The following is a 23,896-nucleotide window of genomic DNA, read 5'->3' on the forward strand; positions in this document are numbered from 1 at the left end:
CACTGCACTTAAGCTTTTTTTATTAATATTTTTAATCTTTTTGAATTGCAAATATTAATCTGACAGATTGTGGACACAAGCAATCATTTTTTTCCCACCTTTAGATAACTGGAATGGGGCAGGGAAAGCAGTGTTCACCTCAGAGAGTGAAGCTTTAAAAATGAACAGGATGTTCAGGAACGTTTCTGTTGAGACCAAGGTGGTGTATGAAGGTCCAGGTAATGGCATTTGTTGCTGGGAAGTGTTTTGCCATGTCGTAGGTTTAAAAATAAAGAATGAAAAGTGCTTATTTTCTTGTTGAGCCAGGAAAGATTCAGGGTAGAACTTGTCAGGAGCATATGCTAGAACTGAATTTTTTTCTAGTTTAGAGAAGGTATTTTTTTTCTTTTCTATCACTTCTCCACTGTTTTGAAGAAAAGTGGAAGAAATAATATTTATAATAATTCTCATTCAGAATACAGTGCAGCTTTCTAAGGATACTATTAAAAAAAATAGCCTTCATATATTCTAGGTATTGTATGCACACATACAAATAGTCCCTATTCCAAAGAGATTTTGATTAAGGGATGTGAGAGAACCCAGTAACAGGATTTGCAAACTACAAGATAAACTATAATCTCATTTTAATTTTAGGACAGTGTTTTGACTGGCTACCTACAAAACACTTCATTAGATAGATAGGCATTCTGGGCTATGAGCAGGGATAGCATGACTGCGGGAGGGTAAAAACAGCTTTAGACTGTGACTAAACATAAATCTGTTTGGTGGTAGATTACAGTCTTGAACTGCAGTTATCAGAAAAGTGTTGTGTACATGTAGTGGTTTCTTTCCCGTGTCAGCTGGTGAAAAGCTTTTTCTGAGTGCTATAGCCAATAAAGAGCTTCCAGCTTTCTATATATCTATAGATGCATAAAAAAAGGGGATACAGATGAAAACTATTAATAAGTTTTTGTAGGTTCTAGTAGTGATTTAGGACTTCTTGCAATTTGCTCTTTTTTTGCTGCTGAAAAACTGACTTAATCAGTGATTTCATAATGTTCCAAAATTAGAAGGTCAAAATGAACATGTTTGTAATGCCTATAGAGGACATCAGAAAAGTGTCATCTGATTTTCGGATTTCAGTTGGAACCAAATTAAACAAGGAATTTCTTTCTTTGTTCTCTCAGTTTTATTAATAAACCCCAAACAAACCACCACCAAAGGAAACAAAACCAGGAAGCGTCAGATTCTGGAAGACAGAAATCAGTAATTTACAGGATCTCCTCATCAAAAAAAGACTTCCATTATTTTCTTAACAGGAAAACAGGTTTCTAGTTTTGTTTTCATGGAAATTTATCACAATTTTCACTTTTTAAAAACTCAGATTTCTGCAAAAGTATATAATTTTATGAAGAGCCCCTTTGAGAACAGAAGAACCTCAATGCCTGAATAATTTGGGATGTAAAGATTTTGTTTCTATAACTTTTTTCTTCCAAGCTGCTTATACCTGCCTGGAAATTAAGGGCTGGTGAGGGTCTTAATGTGTGTAATATAGATTCCCAAATCTCTATTTCATACAGTTGAATAAAAACTCTATTTTCAAGAGTGCTGATGTACCATTGCTTTTTCTTTTATATTTGCCCATGATGTGAACAGATGCTTTTTCATCAAAAAGCTCTATTGATTTGGGATGGGGGTGGTGGGAAGAAGGACAGCCGACTATGACTTAGTCCAACCTAGGACTCCTTACAGAGGTCCTGCTGATGCTTTAAATAAGGCCCCGAGCCTCCCTCACTGTGCTAGAATGCAAATGTTTCCGTGCATCTCTCTCCATCACTCGTCGTTTGAGAAGCCTGGATCATTTTCGTTCTACAAATACTACCTACCCCGTGGCTTCTTTTGTAATTTGAACTGTGCAGTCTGCTTTCTTCTTTAAACTACAGATGGCAGCATGATACCGCGTGCTGCCTGCATTAGTCCTGCTCAAAGGGAGAAGGAACAACTACATCAATATTTGTTGGTTTAAAAAAAAACAAAACTAGTGAAAAAGTGAATTTAAATTATTTTTTAAAAAATAATTTGGAAGATAAATTTCAATATCTAGCTTTTCAACCTGCCAATTATGTTTAACACTCACCTTATTAATTTCAACAGATTAGCGATGCAAATGCAGCATACCGATTACCGACGTTGCTATATTGAATTCAGGTCTGAATTCCAAAAGCATACATTCTGCCCATAACTTTTCATTATTGAAGTATATCATGTCTTATGGAGTTGAATTCAAGAGAGGAATGAGAACAACAGTAAAAATAATTAACAAAATACTTCCTGAGGCTTTATGCATTGTGAGTGTACCAAAGTTGGAGAGTACATTGAAGTTTGCTTTGGGGCCTGGCCTAACAGCGTTTTAGCACCTTTTTAATATTAAATGTGCTATTAGTTCAAGGAGCTCACATTACTTATTTTCTAAAAGAGAAGAGGTTTTTAAATTCTGTGCCAGCATTGGGTCTTTTAAATATAAATAGGGACAGAAATAGATTACAGTTTAAAAATCAAGCTACTATTTTCTAAATCATACAACTTTGCTTTAAGAGACTCAATCTAATAGCATCCCTAGTTTGTGGTCAAGAAATTATGATCTTGCCAGTTTGTGCATACTGCGCAGCAAGGTATTGGGAGGTAATTTCCACAAATGAAGTTGATGATTCTGTTCCCTCTTCCCCCCTTTCTTGGTGGACTCTCTTCTTCCTGGGTGCTGCTCTGAAGAAGAAAAATGCTGTTTTCAAACAAGCCAGATGGTACCAAGTGATACCAAGTGTTTGGTATAAACAAACAGAACAAACCTAGCTTTGGAAGAAAATATTTGCTTTTACACATTTTACACGGCCATCAACTGCAGCTCTTAGTTGATGCCATGTAATGCTGCCCACAAAGAAAGGGGGAAGGAGAAAGAAACAATTGAGATAAAATAGATGTCTAAATTTAATTATTTTGCTGAGAAACTATGGTAGTATCATTCACATTGATGTCAGTACGCTAGATTAAGCTTAAGAGTGTTTATTAAAGAAGAATGAAAAAGTTACAAGCTAGTGTTTCAGTTGTAGGCTGAAGCTTTGGGTAGTTCTTGGTTGCTTGTATAGATAAAATACTTGAAAACTCAGTAACACACAGATGCTAACCGTAACTTCTCCCATAGTATTTTTCCCTCATCAGCTTAAGAAAACCCAAACTTGTTAGTTCATATGTATATGGCAAAATTTTCTGCCATAATACTACCAAAAATACAGTTATCTTTTTGTATAACTTTTCCTATAGACACAGTAATACAAGTGCTTTTAGGGATATTAATTTGCTTGAAAAATGACAAGCTGAACTGGAAAACAGCTTTTTGTTTGAAGAATATGTAGAAAAGTCTTTGTTATTGATACATTAAAATGCAAATATTAAAATCAAGGGTGTACAGATGTCATAAAAAGAAAATCCTTATTTCAAAGCTGATATATTCCCCTATTACTTTACGGTTATGAGAAATTTCCAAGTATTTCAAATGCTTTCTTTTAGTAATGGAAATTACCTGTGTATAATTCCCATCTCAAAAGTAGGTTAAAAAAATACTTTATTTGAGCTGTCAAAAATTATTTCTGCCCCATCTTAAAATCAAACAGTTATGCTTCAGCCCAGAGAGTATATTTAACACTGGACTATAAAACTCTGAAAATACAGCCTCAAACATTGATGAAACCAAGCAATAAAACAAGACAGCGCATTAATCCTTCTTTACTCTTTTCCTGTAGTGTTGATCTAAAGATCTGGTATCTGACCCCAAAAATACTCTTTGTTGACTGAATTACCCTGTGGAGCTCTTAAGGGGGAAAAAATAAATGGCGGGGGAGGAAGGCTCAATACTCCAACTGAGGCACTTGCCAGGCAGTTGTTCCAATACTTTCAGAGATGCTCTTATGGCTGAGATTCTGCTTGCAGGCTCACAAATTTAGGAAATCTATCAATCAAAAAAAATGTTGTGATGAGAACTCAGCTGCTGTGCATTGTTGGGAGTTTGGGTTTGTTTCCCAAAGGAGCTGTGATTTCAGGCTGAGGCTTAGAGATCCAACAGCTGGTGTTTGAGGCTGGCATTTTGGCGTTACAACTTTTTGATGTGCAAATTCTTCCAGGGAAAATACCTCAGGGAGAAACATGATCTCACATACCATTGCAGGAGGCATCGCATTGTCGAAATTGTTCATTCATAGCCATCTTCTACAGGTGGCCTATCACTTGAAAACAGTCGTGTTAGTGCTGAACGCATTGTAGCTATCTATGCTAAGTTCATGTCTTAAAACAATCATTGGATTTTGTTCTCCCATTAGAAAACAAGTTGCAGCAGCTGGAGACATAGTCACTCCAGCTTATGCCTTTATGAATGCTTGCAAAAACACTTAAAAAGTCAAATTATTCATAAGCAATGGCGGTTTTAATTTTCCCTTTAAATCTCAAGTCAGACTGAGCGATGCTGATGAATAAGTTTAATGTCTCTCGGCACCGCAGCATCCTTTATGTTCAGAATCACTGATGGGATACTGACAGAAGTCAGCTAGATCACAGAGCTTGCTTCAATGTTGTTAGCTAGCTAATGAAGGAAAAAACCACCTTTGCACAAGGTTCCTAGCTTTGTAATGTCCTTTTGGCCTTTCTCTTCCTCTCAATTAGTGACTTGTCATACCAAAGAAGAATCCTAACCGTGTGTGTGCTGCAGGGCCGTCATGCTGCAGCATCAACAGTCAAGCCTATGAATTAGTAGGATCCAGGACTGCACTCTTCTCCCTGTTCACTGGAATGTGATTTGTGATTTATGTTGTTTTTATATATCAGAAAAATATTGTGCAAGACTTAAGAGAAGTCTTGTGCTTTTGCTGATTTTCTTGTGCTATTTTTATCCCCTCTAAAATCTATTTTGTACTATTCAGAAGTAAAACACATGAAAAAGTGATGTAATACTAGTCATGACTCCTTCCGCACAGTTGTTAAAATGACAGCTTAATCATTTCAGGTTTTTGCAACTGTAACTCCAAACTGTAAATTAGATGAGGTATGGTACATTCTTATTTTGTACTAAACAGTGGTCATCAAAATAAGTGTGTTTGTGTTATGTTCCATTATTCCCACTGTCTTTGGTGTTAGTGCTGAGCAGGCAGGGATCTAAATGGATAAACTACTGTGGCAGGACAAATTACGTGCATGGCTCAAGAGCTACAGGTTCAGCATCCCCAGCCTTCACCTCCCTCACACATAATCTGAAGCAGGGAAGCCAGCAGTCGTCGCTGTGGCCAAAATTCACGGGCTACTTTGCAATCCCTCTGCTTGTCGAGGCCAGATCTGCTCTGTAATGGCACAGAGTTATTGTCACCTCTCATCTGGTCCCCTGGTGCACATGATGTGTGGGTTTCAGCTCTTTTCTGTAGGACGCTAGTCAGAAGGACGCTAGTCAGGTAGTTTCTTCAGCTCTGCTCTGAGGCTTGAACTGCCTCATGGGTAAGCAGTGTAACGTGGCTGCAATGTAGATTATAACAAGGCTTTACAACAAAATTGCAAAATGAGTATCATGACAAGTTGAAACGTCTTGCTCACTGGGAAGGATTCCTGTTGTTGAGATTTACTGAATGAACTAAGGCTCTCTTGAAAAGCTCAGTGGATGTGCTTTCAAATTCTGTGCTCTTCCAGAGATGAAGAAACTCAAGGAATGGGGCTCACTGTGGGAACAGTAATTGCAATAAGCAGTTTGATTGCTGCACAGAAATATCCCTACCTGACTAGATGCCTAGTAAATTCGAGGGTAAATTACCTGTGATTGTGATTAATTTTGCTACTCCCATCGGTGATGCTAGCAGAGAGATTTGGTTGCCTAAAGATAGGTGTTCAGTACCATTTTACCAGGTATGTGAATCTCCCATATGTTGTAGCTGTTAGGCTCATGTGATGTCGTATATAGCTGATGGCACTCACTACTTGAAGTGGAGGCATGATTAAAAGAAGGGTTGTTATAGCACTGAATATCAAAGCACCCTTTAGACATTGCAATGGAAAGCCACTAGTCAATCTAGCAAAATTGAAAATTGGGAAAGAGAACTTTAAATGATGGTACTGAAAGCTTTTGCAGCTCTCCAGCTTCACTTAGGGAAGGCTGAAAGTAGATGTCGGTCGTATAGTTTAAGGGCTTGGTGGTGGTTTTTCTCAGAAGACTTCTCATTCCAGGAATTAGATGAACTTGGGCAATGGGAACTTCAAATTAAAAGAAGTCATTTTAAAGCTCTGGACAGCAAAGCACCCTTTATGTATTAAAAGAAAGCTAGTAGCTAACCAAGAAATACTGGGAATTATCATACTGGTGAAACAAATAGGAAACAATATTGTAGTCAGTAAATAAGTCAGAAGAATCAAAACAAGTTTGTGAAGGGAAACAAGGATTCTTAATTGAGGAAAAATGAATCAGGAAATAAGGTTAAAATTAGAGGAACCTACAAATTGCTAAAAGGAAGTAGTTCTTCTTGTGTTGTATAAATTGACATGGACTATTTTGGTGTTGCATTTTAAAGGCTCTTGTAAGGCTAACTTTGAAACCAGACTTCTTGCCTGTCCAGATGGTGAGCTTGGAAGCAGGCTTCAGTAGCTGCTGGATGGTGCCTTCTGCAGGGCTTTCATCCAAGTGTACATCCACAGGTCTGATAAGTTAGTACACCCGTAGTTCAGCATCAGGCCAAGTGGAGTTGATGGGCACATCCAGACAGCCCATAGACATCAGTATTAGTTGGATGAGGTAAGTGGATCAGAAGACTGCTGAGGTTTTAGTCACCCTGCAACTGTTCATGAAGATCCTTCTTGGCATAGTTAGAAAGACCAAAAGAAAATCTGAAAAATCATAGGGAGATATTTTGTTTAGTTAAGGTTTTATTCATTATAGTAATTGTGGGCATCAAATATTTTGAGGGTGTTAGACAATGGGATAGGATAAAACCTAATGTGAAAAGCAGATTAAGTCTCCTGGTTTTATATTTCTCAGATATTCTTCAAATATATATACATTGAATTGAATGCTTAAAAAGTAGAGTTTTGTTCTAGTTGGGGATTTTGGATAGCAGGTTAGTGTTGCTGGTTGTATGTGTTTCAAATGTTAGCAAATGGATTTTAACAACAGTGTTGCAGAACCAGTAAATATTAGCTCCATTGTATGTATTAGTAAACTAAGCCTATAAACAGGCTGATTCAGTACTTGAGGCTCCCATAGTGTCCAGACAGTGCTTGTATGTCCAATATACCTTAAAGATTGTCGTCTGGGCCTAGAAGCTGTGCTGAAGCTCTGAGTTTGACCCTCACCATTCCTATCTACAAGGTACTTGGCTGAATTTGAGCATAGTGAGACTGCGGGGAGCAATCCCACAGTTCCGTTCTTGACTTCCTCCTTCCACTCTCTGTTGGCTGTGTGCAGCATCATGGCTAGAGGAAGAAACAAAAATACAAAAAAAAAGATTGTTATAGTTTGATCTGGTTTAATGTAAGCTTTCAGATAAGAAACAGGTAGAGAGAAGGAAAGTTCATGCAGTTGTTTGAAATAGGTGAGTCCAATCCTTTAGTCTTAACAGTAAATACCACTAAAAGCCTAATTCCAAGAGTTATTTGAAGTTAAAAGGGAATGGAACAAAGATATGTTTTCTCTTTCCTCCCTCCTCTTTGCAAAGAAACCTACTTAGTAAAATAAGATTCCCAAGAAAGAGAGCCAGTGGTAATATGGAAGTGTAGATGACAGCCACAGCCAGAAAGAATCACTGAGTATTGAATATGTTTGTAATAGTAGAACTTGCATTCAAGAAAATGTCTTGTTTCAGAAGTTGAAGGTGAAAGACCCCTGCCAATTCTGACAGGAGAGAGGAAGGAGGTGACTGGTGTTAGTCTGGTTTCTTGGTGGATTGGCACCTTTTCTTTCTCCATCAAGTTGCAGATGACTGGTCTGTTTTGCTCAAGCACACTGAAGAAATTGCACGTGTTTGCATTGATTTGCATATGTGCAGCCACAGATTTTTTTTAAATATTGTATTTTATGTGAGGATAATGAAGGAAGTTACTGAAACTTTGGCATGACAAGCTATATTTTTCATCTGAATTAAGAAAAAAAAAGCAGTAGAACAGTAACAGCGTCCAAACAGCTAATAAATAACAAACTTTTAATAGCAGCTGTTGTTTGGTCCTGTTTGGGACTGCCTGATCACATGATGATTTACTGACTTCACTGATAATGCTTCCAGAAATCATAAGAAGGATGTGGGAACACTTCTGAATATTTACAGAACATTTCAACTTCTTCATTTCTCACAAACAGCAATTATAACTTCCAAAAAGCTGAAAGACCAACTTCTGTTTTGCTGTATTCTTTTTCCATTCCAATATTAAACCTGAGGATTAAAGATCTTCCTTGCTATTCACACTAGTTTTTCTTGTTTCTTTCAAAGACCAAGAGTTGTGACAGGAGCAGCTGCAAGAAAAAAATATCTCATATAGTTTTGGTGACAGTAATAGACCTCTTGCTAAATATGAAGATTATTAAGTGGAGCTGTATATGCTTTCATTAGGGAAGGTGATGGAGAAAGATCTTACCTGTTTTGGTCAGGGTTGTTTCTAAAAAGTTTATTAATCCTGAGCTACTTTCCTCAAGGGAGGGAGGAAGATCTCATCTTAATCCTTGGATTATGTGAGTAACATTTATGCTTACAAATGCACAGCATAAAAATCATGATGTCACAAGCCATACAGGAAACATTCTTTATACTCACTGAGGAATTTTTCCCTGTGTTTATTTACTGGTCTCTATTGAAAATGTCTTTTTCCTTTTGACCTTTCCCCCCTCCTTTAAATAAAACCCCAAATAATTTTTGCTATTCTATCCAGCTGTATGTGCTCCGTAAGCAAACAATCCAGATTAAGAAAAGTTTAATTCTAGCCCTCCGCCATCAAACTGAGTTGGAAATAGTTCAAAACTGTTATTGAACTTCAGGAAATTACTTTTCCATAGACTTTTCTTCTCTTTAAGTAATTTGAATAATTCAGGAACAGATTAGCCAGGGTAACCATGACTAACAATGATGTAAAGGAAAATGTTTCCAGGACTATGATGGAAAGTGCAAGGAATTTAAAATGAATTGTGAAATCAAGATTGTTGTTCTCCTAATGCAGCTGATTAAGATTTTCATGACATTAAATGACTTCAGCTCAGCTATGTGCAGTGAAAATCAACAACTATTTTGCCAGGCAACTCAGATGGTGTGGAGATTTCTGTACAAGACAGGGAACTTGACATAGGGGGAACAAATGAAGTTCACAAAAGAAGAGAGGTGACTTTCCCTTTTATCCCAGATCTCTCTTGCAATTCACAATGCCCAGTGTGCGCTTGCTTCTGGACTAATTAAATCACCCATAACATAGTGATCCTTCCCCTCATGCCAAGTCTGAGACAAAACCCTGGAATGGGGCTGTCTTGCTGTGGCAAAGTGAGATGAATTACTAGGTTGGCCTCAGGGAAAAGCAGCCTGGTGGCCTGGGAAGCCTCTAGTCCAGTGCTCGAAGGACCTGGGTCCAGAGTCTTTGCTCTGACAATGGAGGTTGCACTGGTGCTCCAGATGGCTAGTACACCCTGGGATGAGGAAAGGAGAGGTTACAGTGTCTTGTGATACCTTGCATGTCTGTTAAAGTGCTCGTTCAAAGTCCTCTGTTAGCTTCCTTAAATCCCCACTGAGGTCCTTGCAGCTGGGGCCATATAAGGTGCCCTGACAATGACACCATGCTCTCTTTCAAATACTAAATAGGTTTAAAGGGGCTTCTTTGTATGCAAGAGCACCTAACCATCTTAAAGGAGCTGCTGTATGCATTTCTCATTTAAAAAAACCCTGTCCCTACCCCAAAGACTTTACAATAAAACCAGACGTCTTTGGTAGAATTATCCTCACAAATTTATTTTTTTAATCAGTAAAGACAATTCCTAGCTTTCTACAAAGCATGTTGTTGACTCACACTTGTGTGTTGTGTGTTATTAAACCTGAGTAAGCACTGAAGCCTGTAGATGTCTCAGGTGTTCCAGGGGGAAAGGAAATCTGAATATAGCACTCTCGCATCAATGAGAAATCTGACCAAAACAGAATTACTTTCCCATCACATTAACAATGTTTTAAACGAAACACACGCAGAGGTTCTGATGGATTTTACTTCTTCACTGAAGAGAGAGAAGAGTTCAGATTCTTCTCTGTCAGAGAATATTTATGTCCTTTCCCTTTTCTCCTAAGACCTTCCTACAGGTTTGAGATGGCTCTCAGTTGCTATTACTGGGAGAATGAGAAGGAAAAGGAGAAGCAAACAGCTGTCTACCAGAGGCAGGTCAGGGTCCTCTAATCTTCCATTTTATACATACAAGATTAAAGATCTGCTTTGAGTTTTGATTAAGAATGCAAAGTTAAAAGATTAAATACCAGCAAACCGAATTAAAGAGGTTTAAGTCAATCTCAGAACTCATCAAAGTACCAAATTTTTAAGCTGTCATTACAACACAGGATTAGTGCAAATCTTCCCTGAACCCTGATTTGATGTCCTTCAGTCAACAATGTTATTCTCCCTGCAGTTTTGTGCTTCTGGCATAAAACCAGCTATTGTCTTGTATTTAGAGCTCACCTCACCTAGATCCTTCTTTGACTTTTTTTTATGGCTGTGTCCCAGTTAATCTAGGAACGCTACATTTTTTTGTGACCCACAGCAACAATATACTGCTCTGTATTATGCACTGTCAAGAAATCTATTAAAGCTTAGTAAATGTGGCTGGTTTAGAAAAAAGGTCTTAGTCACTCGGATAATTATAGACTGTTCCTATGAGTCTCAAGAAGTAAATACTTCCCACTTCCTTTGTACATTTCAACCAATTGATTCCAAGGATCCAGGAAGAAGGAAAATGTAATAAGTAACTAGAATGAGGTGAGGCTAATATGGTCGTCGCCATCAGGTACCTGAAAATGAGTTTTAAAAGTGTGTAATTGATGTTCACATCTTTTTGGAACCACAAATCATTTCAGCTGAAGTTAGTGAAAACCTGGGGCGGGGAGGGCGGAAGTCTGGAGGGTGATTACATCCAGGAATCTGCTAATGCAAATAACTACTTTGGTAATAAATTTTAAAAACTGTCATAAATGTTATTTAAAGCTCATGCTCTAATGCATTAAAGTAAAAGTTCCCTTGGTTTTCAATATAATAAATTGAGACCTTTCCATTTTTTATTTATAGAATTTGGGATGTCTCAGCTACATTAAGATTATGCTTTCCAAGGCTGTAACCACAAAGATAACTTACTAACTCTACTAAATGCAGTACTAATTAAAGCTTTAATTTGAAGTTATTCCCCCTTGTAAGATAGTGTGCCAAGTGATCTGTTTTGAAATTTTCATCTTAAGACTTACAATTTTTTGTAAGAGTTAAGAACAACAATGCAGCTTTTTGAACCCAGATTTTAACATTCGTATATACCTGTGCAGAATGTCTCATCCAAAACCATCAAACTTATATGCTAAATTACATATTTTTTGAAAAAGGCAAATTAAAATGTATTCTTTATTGAAATATAGTATCTCCAGCTGTATATTAATGACTCTTCCCTGTTTGCTCTGACTCTTGTGATCATTTCTGAGACTGTTGCCTTTATTAAGGGACATTGAAAAATATTGCTATACAGGTTATGTGAACATACTATACTGTTGCCAGTACTTAGTATCTTTCAGAAATACTCTCCATGATGACAGAATACAAGGGATAAATTCCTAGCCTTTAAAAAAAGTTGCATTTTTTTCCCTGTAATAGTTTTTCACCATCTTTTTGAAAACAACTTACTGATCTCATTTGTTTTGGACATACTATATACATCCTGAAAATACTTTCAGTCAGCAAATAAAATTCATATTAGCTAAGTTTCCTGAAAGAACTTAATATGTGCCTTTTGAGTAAAGATGGGAAAAATTGAGTGCAGAAGAAAGAGGAGAATCATGAAGGAGGAAAAACAGTTTTTGCTTACAAATTTCTTGGTGTCCTACTCCTAGCAGACTTACTGGTATTCAAGTTGCAGACAGAAATGGAAATGGGAAAGTGTGATTTGCAGCCCTCAACAATCATGGCAGGTAAGCTAGTCACAATAAACTTCATCTCCTGAAAACAATAAAGCAAATTCATCTCAGGGGTAAGCAGACACAGACTGGGCAGGGTTTGGGTAAATTTGATCATGCATTGGTAAAGCTGGGGTGCAGCTGACTCCTACCATTTTGTGTGAAGCTGTTCCTGTGGTTTGGTGGACTTTTGCTTTTTCAAAATGTAGAGTGTAGGAACAGTGATACTGACTGTACACGGGCCCATCTGGCTGTGTGTGCACTTTCTGACAGTGGCTACATCACTTTAGACACACTGTCATCCTTCCTCTGGTATTTCCTCCTGGCGATCTGCAGGTTATGGGCTTCCTGAGCCCAAGATTGTATTTGGATTTTTCTCTTAAATGGTTTAGTGTTCTTTTTTTTTTTTTAGACAAAGTGTACACTTAACACACTAGGGAGTGCCACTGATTAAGTATGCAAAAATATATATCATTCCTCTTATTTTGCTTTTACATCTTCTGCCTGACCAATTCTTCTGATACACTTAAGTGTTTGTAGTATGAAAAAGGGTAAATAACAGGTTTCTTATTCACAGTTGCCGTTTTGTCTCTTCACTTTACCTCCTAAGTTCTGCTGTATATCCATTTTCAGATACGGTAATCAGAACTGCACGCCTTGTTTAAGACATGTATTTATATATTGGTAAAGGATGCTTTCTGTTTTATTCTCTATTCCTAACCTTTTCTAAGCTTCTGCTCATTCTTTTGACCACCACTGAGCACAGAGTTGTTTCCAAAACCTGTTCACTGTGGGTCTGGTTTTTTTTTCATTAGTGATACACAGCTAGTTTAGAGCTCGTTAGTGTGTATGGTTAATTAAGGTTTTTTTCCCTATATGCATCACTGTGCTTTAACAACATTGAATTTAATATGCCTCTTTTACCATCCAGCTGCTCAGTCTCCTTCTGCAATTCTTCATAGTCCCATTTTATCTTTTTACTGTGCTGAATTATTATCATCAGCAATCCTTATCCTATAGTTCACTTTCTTTTCCAGATAATTTATGAGCGTGTTGAACAGAGAGACCATTACTGGATCCATGCAGCAACTTCCTTTATGGTGAAGGCTAATAATTTATTTCTGCTTTTTATTTCCCATCTTTTAACCTGTTATTAATCCATAAGAGGACTTGTTTCTTATGAAGAGCTCTGTTCAGGTAGTGTTACACAAACCCATTTTGAAAACCCAGACATGGTTCACTCACAGCCACATGCTTGGTGACCCCTTTGAGGAACTCTAACAGGTTTGTAACTTCCTTCCTCTGGTCACACTGGCCCTTCTCATCATATCACTTATGTGTCTTGTAATTCTTCCCCCGTTATAATCCCGATCAATCTAATCTCTACAGGCAGCAGAATTACTAAACTGCAGCTCCCTATATCTTCCCATAGCTCTTTTCAAAGGTTATCATCATTTGCCTTTTCCCTAATGCTTGTGTGGTAGGAGACATACCACACTTAACTACTTCGAGAATTTATATTTGAGATCCTTAAGACCTGAACAAAAACTGTCTTGTCCTCATCGAGTCTTACTATTTGTTTTATCTATTTATTCTACAACTCTGCAAATGCCGCTATTTAGTAACTTCTCAAGCTGACTGTATGGCTAGAAGCCGAAGCAGGCAACTCCACTCTTTCCCCTGGTGAAAGTAGGTATAAAGAACTGATCTAGCATTTCTGCTCTGGCTTTAACTTTCTTGTGTACTTCTTTTACATCTATTTCATTTCCAAGTTCTACAGACTGGCTGATTTTCCACATCTGAAAAGTCTGAAAAAAATGTTAAAAATTTTTTTCTTCAGTGTTTTTCTTATTGTGATTTTATATTTAACTAGCTAGAGTTAATGCTCCTCTCTATTTTCTTTGGTTTGACATGGCTTCCACTTCTGGAAGGATGCCTTTGTACTATTAATAGCTTTCTTTACTCTGCTGCTTGACCATGCCAGCATTTTCAGCAATTACTCAGGAGTCATTTTTGATACGTGCTGTGCTTATGTTCCAAGCCTCTCATATACTGTCTTCATATACTTTTAAAACACCTACAAGCATTTTGGCCCCTTAGGTGCTTTTAGTTTCATATCTGTGTGACATGTCATTTCAAATACATTCTTTTTTTTTTATCAGGCCTGTATGGTTGCAGCAAGAACAGATAAAAAATTTACATAGCAACTGAAACAAGCAGATGAGCAAATGTCAGAAAATCAGTCTGGGTGAGGTTAAACTCTGAACTTTTGGCAAGATCCAGATCACACTGTTATTTGGATTGGGTCCTGTCTGTAACCAGCAAAACATGTTCAATACACTCCGACACGGCTATCATGGGGAGTGCTGAAGAAACGCCTGTGTGCCTCACTCACAGAGCAACAGCCAGACTCCTGGCGCATTGGCCTGCTGAAAGGAAAGTTGCCATCTATAAAGGGTGTTCATGGACTTCCCCCCCTGCTAATTTTCTGCTTATGCTTCAGCTGGACCCTGGAAGGCACCACGGAGGTTGCAGGATTTATATCGTGGTATCTGTTGGCTTCCCTGGGTGTAGCCAGCATGGAGTGACATGGTGATGCAGATGGGGTTGGGATGCTCTGCCCTGTTTTGCTGCGGGTGCTGACCACCATCCTGCGGGTCCTGCCGCCAGCCCACCACACTGAGGGGAGGAGAGCAAGGGAAGGCACTGGCAGACACCGGGGAGAATGGGCTGAGGCTGAAGCCTGACAGTGCCCTGTGGTTTTCTGGAAACAGACAGGGAGCTGCTGGGTCCCAGTGAGGGACGTTTGTAGAGACGATCTTGTCTGTCCAGAGTCAGGGCAAAGAAATGGTGCTGCTAAGAGCAGTGGGTTGGAAAGAGCCTGTCAAAGTAGCCAAGAGGTGGGTCTTCACTTAATGGATGGCTTCGTCTTCTTGCCCAAATGATACGTATAGATGTTAAAAAGTTACACAGACTGAAAGAGAGCACGGACAAGTGCTTCGAGAACTCTCAGTGGAAGTCAACTGTACAACCACATCTAGATTAGGAAGTTTCCTAATTTCAAGTAATGGGAGGGAGTTTATTGAGAGAGTATTAGGAGAAGAACCATGTATGTTTGTGCACTCTTCTCCCCCTGGCATCTGCTGTAGCTGCTGTTGGACACAGTGTATTATATGGGCTCTTGGTCTGACCCTGTGTAGCTGCTTTTATGTTCTTACTGTTTCTGTTGTAGACATGCCACGTTGTGTGTAGGAACTTTATCATGCTTTCTTACAATTAATGATGATGCTTTGTCTGAGTATTTCAAAATCATGAGAGGAGATGTTGCTATGACTAAGGCTAAGGCATAACCGTGAGTGATGCCATAAGGCTACTTCTCTGAAGTCTGTGTCAGCTGATGCTCAGTGCTGAGGGGCAGCTGGAGGCTCAGTTTCATCCTGAGTATTCCTAAGGCAGAAAAAGCACAGTGTGGTCCGTGGGCTCCTGTATGTTTGAACACAAGAACAAAGTTAATTAATTAAGTTGAATTAAAATAAAAGTAGAATTATGGTTGTTGTGTCTATTCAGCAGTTACTATAATTTATATAGCTCTCTTCATTCATACATCTTGATGCTCCTGATAGTAATTGGCATGCTGTTTTGAAATCCTTATGTGTGAGCATTATGTGCTACATCGGGTTCTCACAAAGCTTCATCTACAATATGGAATATGAAGACACAAAAATTACAGCTTACATTTCTGCAGAATAAACTTGGCCAGTGGATGTCAGAGTCCAATACTCTCTGCCCAGTTTCTTTTAGGTATTCCACACGAAGAGGGTTTAATATCAAATCTACTTATCACATTTTATTTGTTACCCAAATTACTTAATGTCAAGTTACTTATTTGACTTCTTTGGTGTTGTATGAGATTTTAGTTTAGCAGAGTGATACAACAATGTACTGAAATCACAACACAAACATAATAAAGCAATTGCAATATACACAATACAAACCTGATTCCTGTTGCCAGTTTCTATATGCTCACCATCACCACACTAGGCATCCCCAGTCGCTGGGAAGGAATGAATACATGGGTTGAAGCCATCTCAAATAATTGTTCTCTTCAAATTTTGCATTATTAGTTATCCAGTTTTTATACTTTATGTTGAGCCATGCACGCACTCCCTGCCCCACTCTGCACTGGCTGGCTGAGGAAGTCATTGCTCTTTGTTAATTGTCTTGGGGAACCTGATGCCTCAGTGGTGCAGTTGTCTTACCTAAAACTGAGGTTGCCCTCCAGACCCCCTGGTGTTGAGATAAGTTTAGCCTTCTTTATGATACATTACTCCCTGAGCTCATTGTTGGGTTTTGGGGCAGTTTTTTGTTTGTTTGGTTGTTTTTTTTCCTTCTCCTCTGAGCTCTCCTCCACTGTGGGGTTGGTCACAGTGGTCCAGTTCAGTGATGAAAGAAAAGACCTTGAGTTCCTTTTTCAAAGAGAAGTTTACAAGTGTAGTCCTTATTAGTATATTTTGAATGTCAGAAAAACATATTAGAATTAAGCTTTTAGTTATATTGAATTATTTAAATAACTGCACGATATGTACAATTCCGCTGTTGCATTGTGCTAGCTCTTTCCAGTGCATTAGAGCCCTCAATCTTATTGGGCACTAGAGGTCTCTTATTCATTCTTTTTCAAAAGACTACCAGTTCATTTGTATTCTGAATACAGTGCCTACCACGTTGCACTTGCTTGCTACTTTATTATTAGAGGTACATCATGCGCCATAGACCAAAAAATATTAGCACAAATTAAAAGCTCTAGTTATCGAGTATTGCTCTTTCCTATACGAGCAGCGGTACAGCTTCACTAGCTGGAACAAAGCATAAAAAGCTTTTATTTTTCTTAAGAAAAAAGATATAGGACAAAGCAGCTTTTTGTTATTTATTATGCCTTTGGGAAAAGGAGTCTAAAGTTCTCTTCCTTAACTGGCAGCACAGTGCTGAGCATTTGAGCCTGGATAGACTCTTTTAGGTAATTGAGTATGTAACTATTCTTTCTGGTACATTGATAGCAAAAGAATAATTGAAGAAGTTATACTTAAAAGCATATATTTTATCTTATACATATGACTCAATTTAATTTTGGTTTATGAAAGATCTAGGGAGTTCAAAATGTGGCAATACAAAGGAGAAACACACTTGCAATAAATCCTCCAGCGTTTTGAGGTATACATTTGCTATGACTTTTATGATGTGCTTGACATTTTCCTTCTGCCCAGCAACAGTTTGTTACAGCCTTTACCACAAGAAAGACTGTCAGTGGGAGGTTATCAGATGCTAGAAGTGCTACTGCTGGAAGATGTCATCTGCAGATATTGCTTACATTTCTTCCCTTTATCTGTGTTTTCCTCTTCTGTTCACCCTGGGGGAAGATAGAAAATGGATTAAAATTGATTGAGTTAATGAGTTTTGGAAAAAGTGCTGAAATACACATTTTCCATAAAACCACAAATGAAATGCATGCTGGCTACAGTCTAACAGGAGACTCTGAAGATAGAATTGCTCAGATGCAATATGTTTCCTTGATTATCACAGGAGAAAAATCTTGCATCTCATCTGTGGCACCTTCCATTGTGAAATCTAAGAACTTCTTACAAACATTAATGACTGAAGCAGCAAAGTTTAAACGGTCACTTCAGAGTGACTTTTTGTCTTTTTAGAGGGAGCATCTGAGGTTCCCAAAACCCATAACTCTTGCTCCCACACAGGGAGCATTTGGCAAAGGTAGGGTTACTATCTAGGTCCCTTGTCACTCAGAGCTACCATCTCTGTTTCCCAGTTAATGTTTTTAATTTCTAAAGCTTGGACTGATTCACTGGTCATCTGTGCTGAAAATCTCTTTAAGTTCAGTGCCCAGCAGTGGCCCAGTCCAACCCCAGAGTGCAGCCTCCGTCCTTGGGGGGTTTCCAAGACCCAACTGAGCAAAACCATGATCAGCTTGGTCTGACCCCAGAGTTGACCCTACTTTGAGCAGGGGGTAGGTCCAGAGAACTCCCGGGTTTCCCTGCCACCCGAATCATCCATGATGCTCTGAGTGCTTTGCTGAGCTCCAGAGATGGCCATGGGAAGGCCATCCCCGTGCCTACTGGTGGTGGGTGCAGAGCTGGCTGGGTGCCATGGGCACATGGTGTCAGCACTGCTGCTCTTCTCTCTGGCTGCCTGATTTGGAGGCAAGGCCAAAAAAAAAGAGATTAGGTGAGTACTAAAGCATCCTGTCTCAGGTACAGTTGTCCTATAACAGATAGGCATAGTCCAGGGCAGGGCAACCTGGGCTGATTTTTCAGCATTGCACTATATTTACCCTCTGTTCTTATTTATGTGTCTATAAAGGGCTAATAAATTATATTTGCTTATTTTAGGAATGAAGAGTTAGTATTAAATTGCTATATAATGTATCTTTAATATGTTATTTAAAAAGAAGGGCGGAAATGAGCTCAGAATAAATGCAGGCTAGGAGTGTTTTTTCCATCCCACAAATATTTGTGTTTCTGGCTGTTTTGCCCTTCTACATCAGAGCAGGCTGAAGTTGAAAAAATGAGAGATACCAGCTTCAGCATCCCCCGAGCCCCGGGTTTGCCAAGCAGTCTGGTGGTGCCATCTCAAATCCTGCCGGGAAGGGACCCCGGCAGGAATCCCAGCGCCGAAGGCACCCAGCTGATTGCATGTGGACCGTGGGTTTATGCCACCCGTGTACCCCATCAGTGCAGGGGCTCCAGACCACAGCCCATCCATGGATGGGCACTGAGCCCCCACAGAAATGAGACCTTGCTGACTGTGTGGCAGGACAGCTGGAAGTTGAGCAGGAGGCCCCGGCAGCAGCCATATCCCTGCCAGTACCTGGGAATGAGTTTGAACATGAACTTAAAACACACATCCCTGGGCGATGCTGAACGCTCCCCTCTCAGGCTAATGGCAGTAGGGCTGCATCTCCTTCTTTGTGTGCAGAAATGGCACGATGGGCAAGGAAGCCCAACCTGGAAGAATAAGTAAGTGGGAGAGCTTCAGTGGAAGGACCAATGTTGATTAGATATATTCATTTTATCTTCTCTTAAAATTACAGATGCTACAAATCTCTGTCTGGTACCACTGACAAAAGATGACTGATCAATTAGCTGAGACCGTGCCCTGGGATGCTGATGTTGTTTGCTATTTGTAGCACTTAGAGCACTAACTTTAGAGGTTTGTATTTTTGACTCACTGAATTAGTAGCTGCATTACAAGTCTCTTCACGTTTTTCCAGTTAAACTAAATAACTGTTATTTCCTTCTCCTCCTCCCTCCCCCACCCAACTGTTGTTGTTTAATTAACCATAACGTGCTGCTCTTCAGTGGGTGTTTGTTTATAGCTAGATAAATGTCAGTAATATGCTGTAGTGTAAAGTCGTTTAACTGGGAATAGTCAGGTTCTTTTAACTACTACTACGGTTGTAAATAAGAAAAGCTGCCTTAAAATCTATTTTTTCTGATTATTTTTCTGATTATTTTAATTATTATTTTAAAAGAAATGTTGCAGTTCAAATTGGAAGTGAAACATTAATCCCAAACTGAAACCATATGTGATGAGAAAAGAAGATCATGTGAATTTCTTATGATATTTTATCAAGAGGTTTAGTTCCCTAGAAATTCAGATCACATCTGCGTTTCTCAGCTTTTTATTTTCTGTCTTTTCCCTTCTTCTTAAGTCTCTGAGAAAACATAAGTGAAATAAGTTCATGACCAGCAAAATACAAGGAACACAGATGTAGAGGGATCACTTTTTGATTTCTGATGCCTGTGTTCGGTTCCTCCAAGGTATGTGTAATATCTTGAATAACAAAGAACGTACTTTGCCAAAAGTACCATTGGAGCACTTTTAAAGCTGGTCCCTAAATGTTTTGTAATCGTTTCTCCAAAATCATCTTGATTTTAATATCATTTCATATAAGAAATGCCTGATTTCACTTTGCATGTGTGGAATAAAGTGGATAGTTAATAGATATTTGGGGTACAAGATATCCTAATATCTGCCCTTTCTTGTTCAGGAGGAGTACAATGGGCTAAGTTTGCAGTTTCCTCCCCTCCCTAAATTGTACAGACCTGGGACACAAATCTTGGGTGTACAGCTTAGTCCAACGCCTAGAATAAAGGTACTTCTGCTTAAAGGAAAAAAAAATAAGAAAAGGAAAAAAAAAAAAAGATGAGACACAGAGAGGAAGGTTGAAAACCTTGGCAAAGACAGAATGGGGCTGTAACGGTCTAGGACACTGCATGATGTTTTACCCTACAGTAAATCAATAGACTTTCCTTCTCAGGCTGCCCAAAGAGCTGCTGGCAGTCTTATCCGATCACATACACTAATCCTGCCTCCTGTGGGCTCCAAAGACTGTTTATGGCCAGGCTGAAAGCCAGGCTGAAAGTACAGGCCTAGCCTGAAGAGCACCTCCAGATACAGTGCATTTGTCAGTGTAAACCCAAAGCTACATCAGCTTACACACGGTAATGGCAGCGTGTTTCTGTCCCGCTCGGCAGTTAGGATCAGCCCCGGTGGGAGCACTGGTGGATGGGAGCTGGTTTCGAGGGGACGTGGTGCTGGGCTGGGGAGGTCTCTGCCCGAGCCTGGCAGTGGAGCTGTCCTCCATGACGGCTGTGCACCTGAGAGCACTGCCAGGACAGGGCTGGAGCTGGAAACATCTCACCGGGAAGCGTTTAGATCCTGTGCTGTACTGGTGGGCTTCGTAGCTAGGACAGGTCATGGATGAAGCACTTCCAAGTACAGGGCTTTGCAATGCTACTTTTGTTTTGTTAACTTCTTAAAAAAAAAGAATTTTCAAGGCTGAGTTTGTTCCTCTTTAGGAATGAAGGCAATTGCTATGTCTGCTTCTAAGCTGGCAGTCTGTTTCACTGTTGTTTTTTTTCTGTCTGACTTGGCAGGACCAAAGAGCTGAGGAATATGGGCACCAAAATCAATTTGTCTGAACAAGACATCTCTAATTGTGCTGTAATGCTTATCCAGACTCGTCCCCTGTCATGAAAACATGCTGAGGGCATTTCTACCTTGCTGAATGGCCACAGTGCAGCAGTCCGTAGCTGGCACAGTACTGCATGGTGCTATGGGGCCAGGCTGCCTCAGAGCTGGCTCAGGGACCCCCTGTGGTGTACTGAATTACTGAGTCTAGAACAGCTTCTGTCTTCCTAAATGACTGCTATGTTTTATGGATATTTTGTATTTTACTTAAACATAGCACGGTTCTACTAGCTGTAGATGAAATCTGGAAGAGTTATTGCCTGCACTGTCGTACCTGGGACGCTACGCTGAGATTGGATATCTATGTCTTTTTTGGGCAGAAGGCTCCCAGTCCCCATTTTATCACCAGAAGCCATAGACACTCACCATGAGGGAGAAATTCCTTTTCTTAAAAACATGAAATTTAAATGGGGGGAAAGCACAGAGAATACCAAAACCAGATGATCACTGCCATCAGATGTCACAGGAAGAAGTCATGACTTGCCCACTGTCACTCAGAAACCATGTGGTAGAGCTTGCTGCTGAAGCCAAACCTATCATGTGCTTTTCACAATATCCTTTTTATATTCTTCTTTTTTTTTTTTTGTTTTGTTTTGTTTTGTTTACATGGTTGCAGTCTGCATGTTTTGAACCTGGAGAGGAAAAGTGTATTTGTGATTTATCTTGTAACAGTACAGAGCCTGTACAAGCTATTACCTGTACACACATTTATTTTTATTGGTTGTGAAAAGTTTAGCATGTCTCACATTACAGTTGTAATAGCTGCTGAGAAGGATCATGGACCTAAAACCCTGTGAAAGGTAGAAGGGCAAGGCATGTGCACACACTGGCATATAATACACGAGGATTTCCACTGGGAGATAAGCTTTGCTTTCTACCACTTATTTCTATTGAAGCAAACTGTCGCAGGACAGAAAGAGTTGTTTTTCCTGCACCATCATTTTCTTATTGCATGAAAAAGCTCTTTTAAGAGAAACAGTTTCATCTCTAGTCATTAAGATTTTTGTACCATGAATGTGCATACGCATAGGCATGTTCATGGCCAGTGTACGTGTGTGCATGATGTGTCTTATTCAAGAACTCCCTTTCCAGAATCAGGCTATGGTTTTTCATTAAGCATATATGCAAACCCCACCAAACAACATGGGGCACAATCCAGCTGTGCAGCAATGCTGGCCCTTCCTAGGCACACCGGACTGATGATGTTCCCATCACCCTGGACATGCACACACATTTCAGGAGTGGGAAATCCTGATGTGCATCTCCAGGGGTGTCCTGGGACTACCCCTGCACCCACCCTGGAGTGAGGGTGTGTGGGAGGTGTGTAAGCAGCTGCCCAGTGCCAGCAGAGCCCTCCATCTCCTGCTGCTGCCCCAGGGCTCAGGAGCTTCAGGCATTGCTGGAAGCCTTGTGAGCATCACCTCTGGGTGCATTTCTTAATGACAGTATAGTAGGGCAACGCGTAGTAATTCCCACAAGTAGCATACGTTGGTATGACATTTAATTTGGCAGATATGTATGTGACTTTCACAAGCTCTCCTACTCCCTTGTCTCCACGGCAGTTTTTGATGCATTTTTCTTCAAGACACAGCTTCTTAAGATTTGTGGTCAGATACCAAAACTTAGTGAGCATGTTAAAACTTATTTTTCCCCAGGATTTTGTAATGGCTTCTCCCAAGGTCAGATCCTGAACTCCCTACCAGTTTTGTTATTTTTAGGAAGATTATTCTTTTGCTAGCTACCAGCAGAGCAGAGGCTGATGAATCTTTAGACTGTCTCATATGCCATATGTGAAATTTTCTAGGAAAAAGAACTCTCTGCATTTTATGAGATGAAATACTATTCCTACCCATACTATTGTTCACAGACAGAAAGCCACAAGGAAGATGGGGAAGAGGGGGGATGCTGAAAACATGGAGCAAAACCAGATCAAAGAAAGTAGGCACCTTTCTGTAGTCCTGAGATCCCCACAAACATATCAAATAAAATGTTAAGATTGTCAGTTGGGATCTTCTTGTTTTTAAAAACATGGTTGGTTAGAGCTTGCCCAGGTGTGGATCCACATAGTGTGAACCTGGGCTCTGTCACCCACAGGCAGCAGCACAAAAGCCACTGCTCTGCACGTCGCAGCTGAGGGGTGAGCAGAACTGAAGGGGAGCTTTTCTGGGAAGAAGTGTGCTTTGCAAAGTAAGCTAAAGTGGCAGGCAGCAGCCTCTCTTCAACACCTCTGGGCTGTTCTGTAGACTTCGGTAGACAGAATTTGTGCTCAAGCCAGAGCCAGGAACATTGAACTTTTCCACCGGAAAAATGTCCTCTTCGCTGGGTGGCAAAATCCCTTTTTTTTGCATGGGCTTTGAGGCCGGGCAAAAGCATTTTACATCACCTTTGCCATGTAAAATTTTACGTTGCCTTTGCCTTTTCGTATGTACAAAGCAAAATATGTGGTGCCTCTCTACAAAAGTCAATGCAGTTGCCTTTCTTAAATCACCTTAAAAACAAAGCAAAAAATAATTTGGAAGGTGTCTAAATGTCTTTACTTTTTGAAATTCTCTTCCTTATCTTTACTAAAGTTAGAGAAAAATTTATTTGAACCCAGAGTGCATTTTTGGTGACCAAACTCCAAGCAGAAAAGCGGGAAGTGATCCATTAAAGGGAGTCAGATGATAGGGTGAGGAGTGTCATATGAATAATGT

This window comes from Nyctibius grandis, chromosome 2 (assembly GCF_013368605.1).
Source record: "Nyctibius grandis isolate bNycGra1 chromosome 2, bNycGra1.pri, whole genome shotgun sequence".
NCBI lineage: Eukaryota > Metazoa > Chordata > Aves > Nyctibiiformes > Nyctibiidae > Nyctibius > Nyctibius grandis.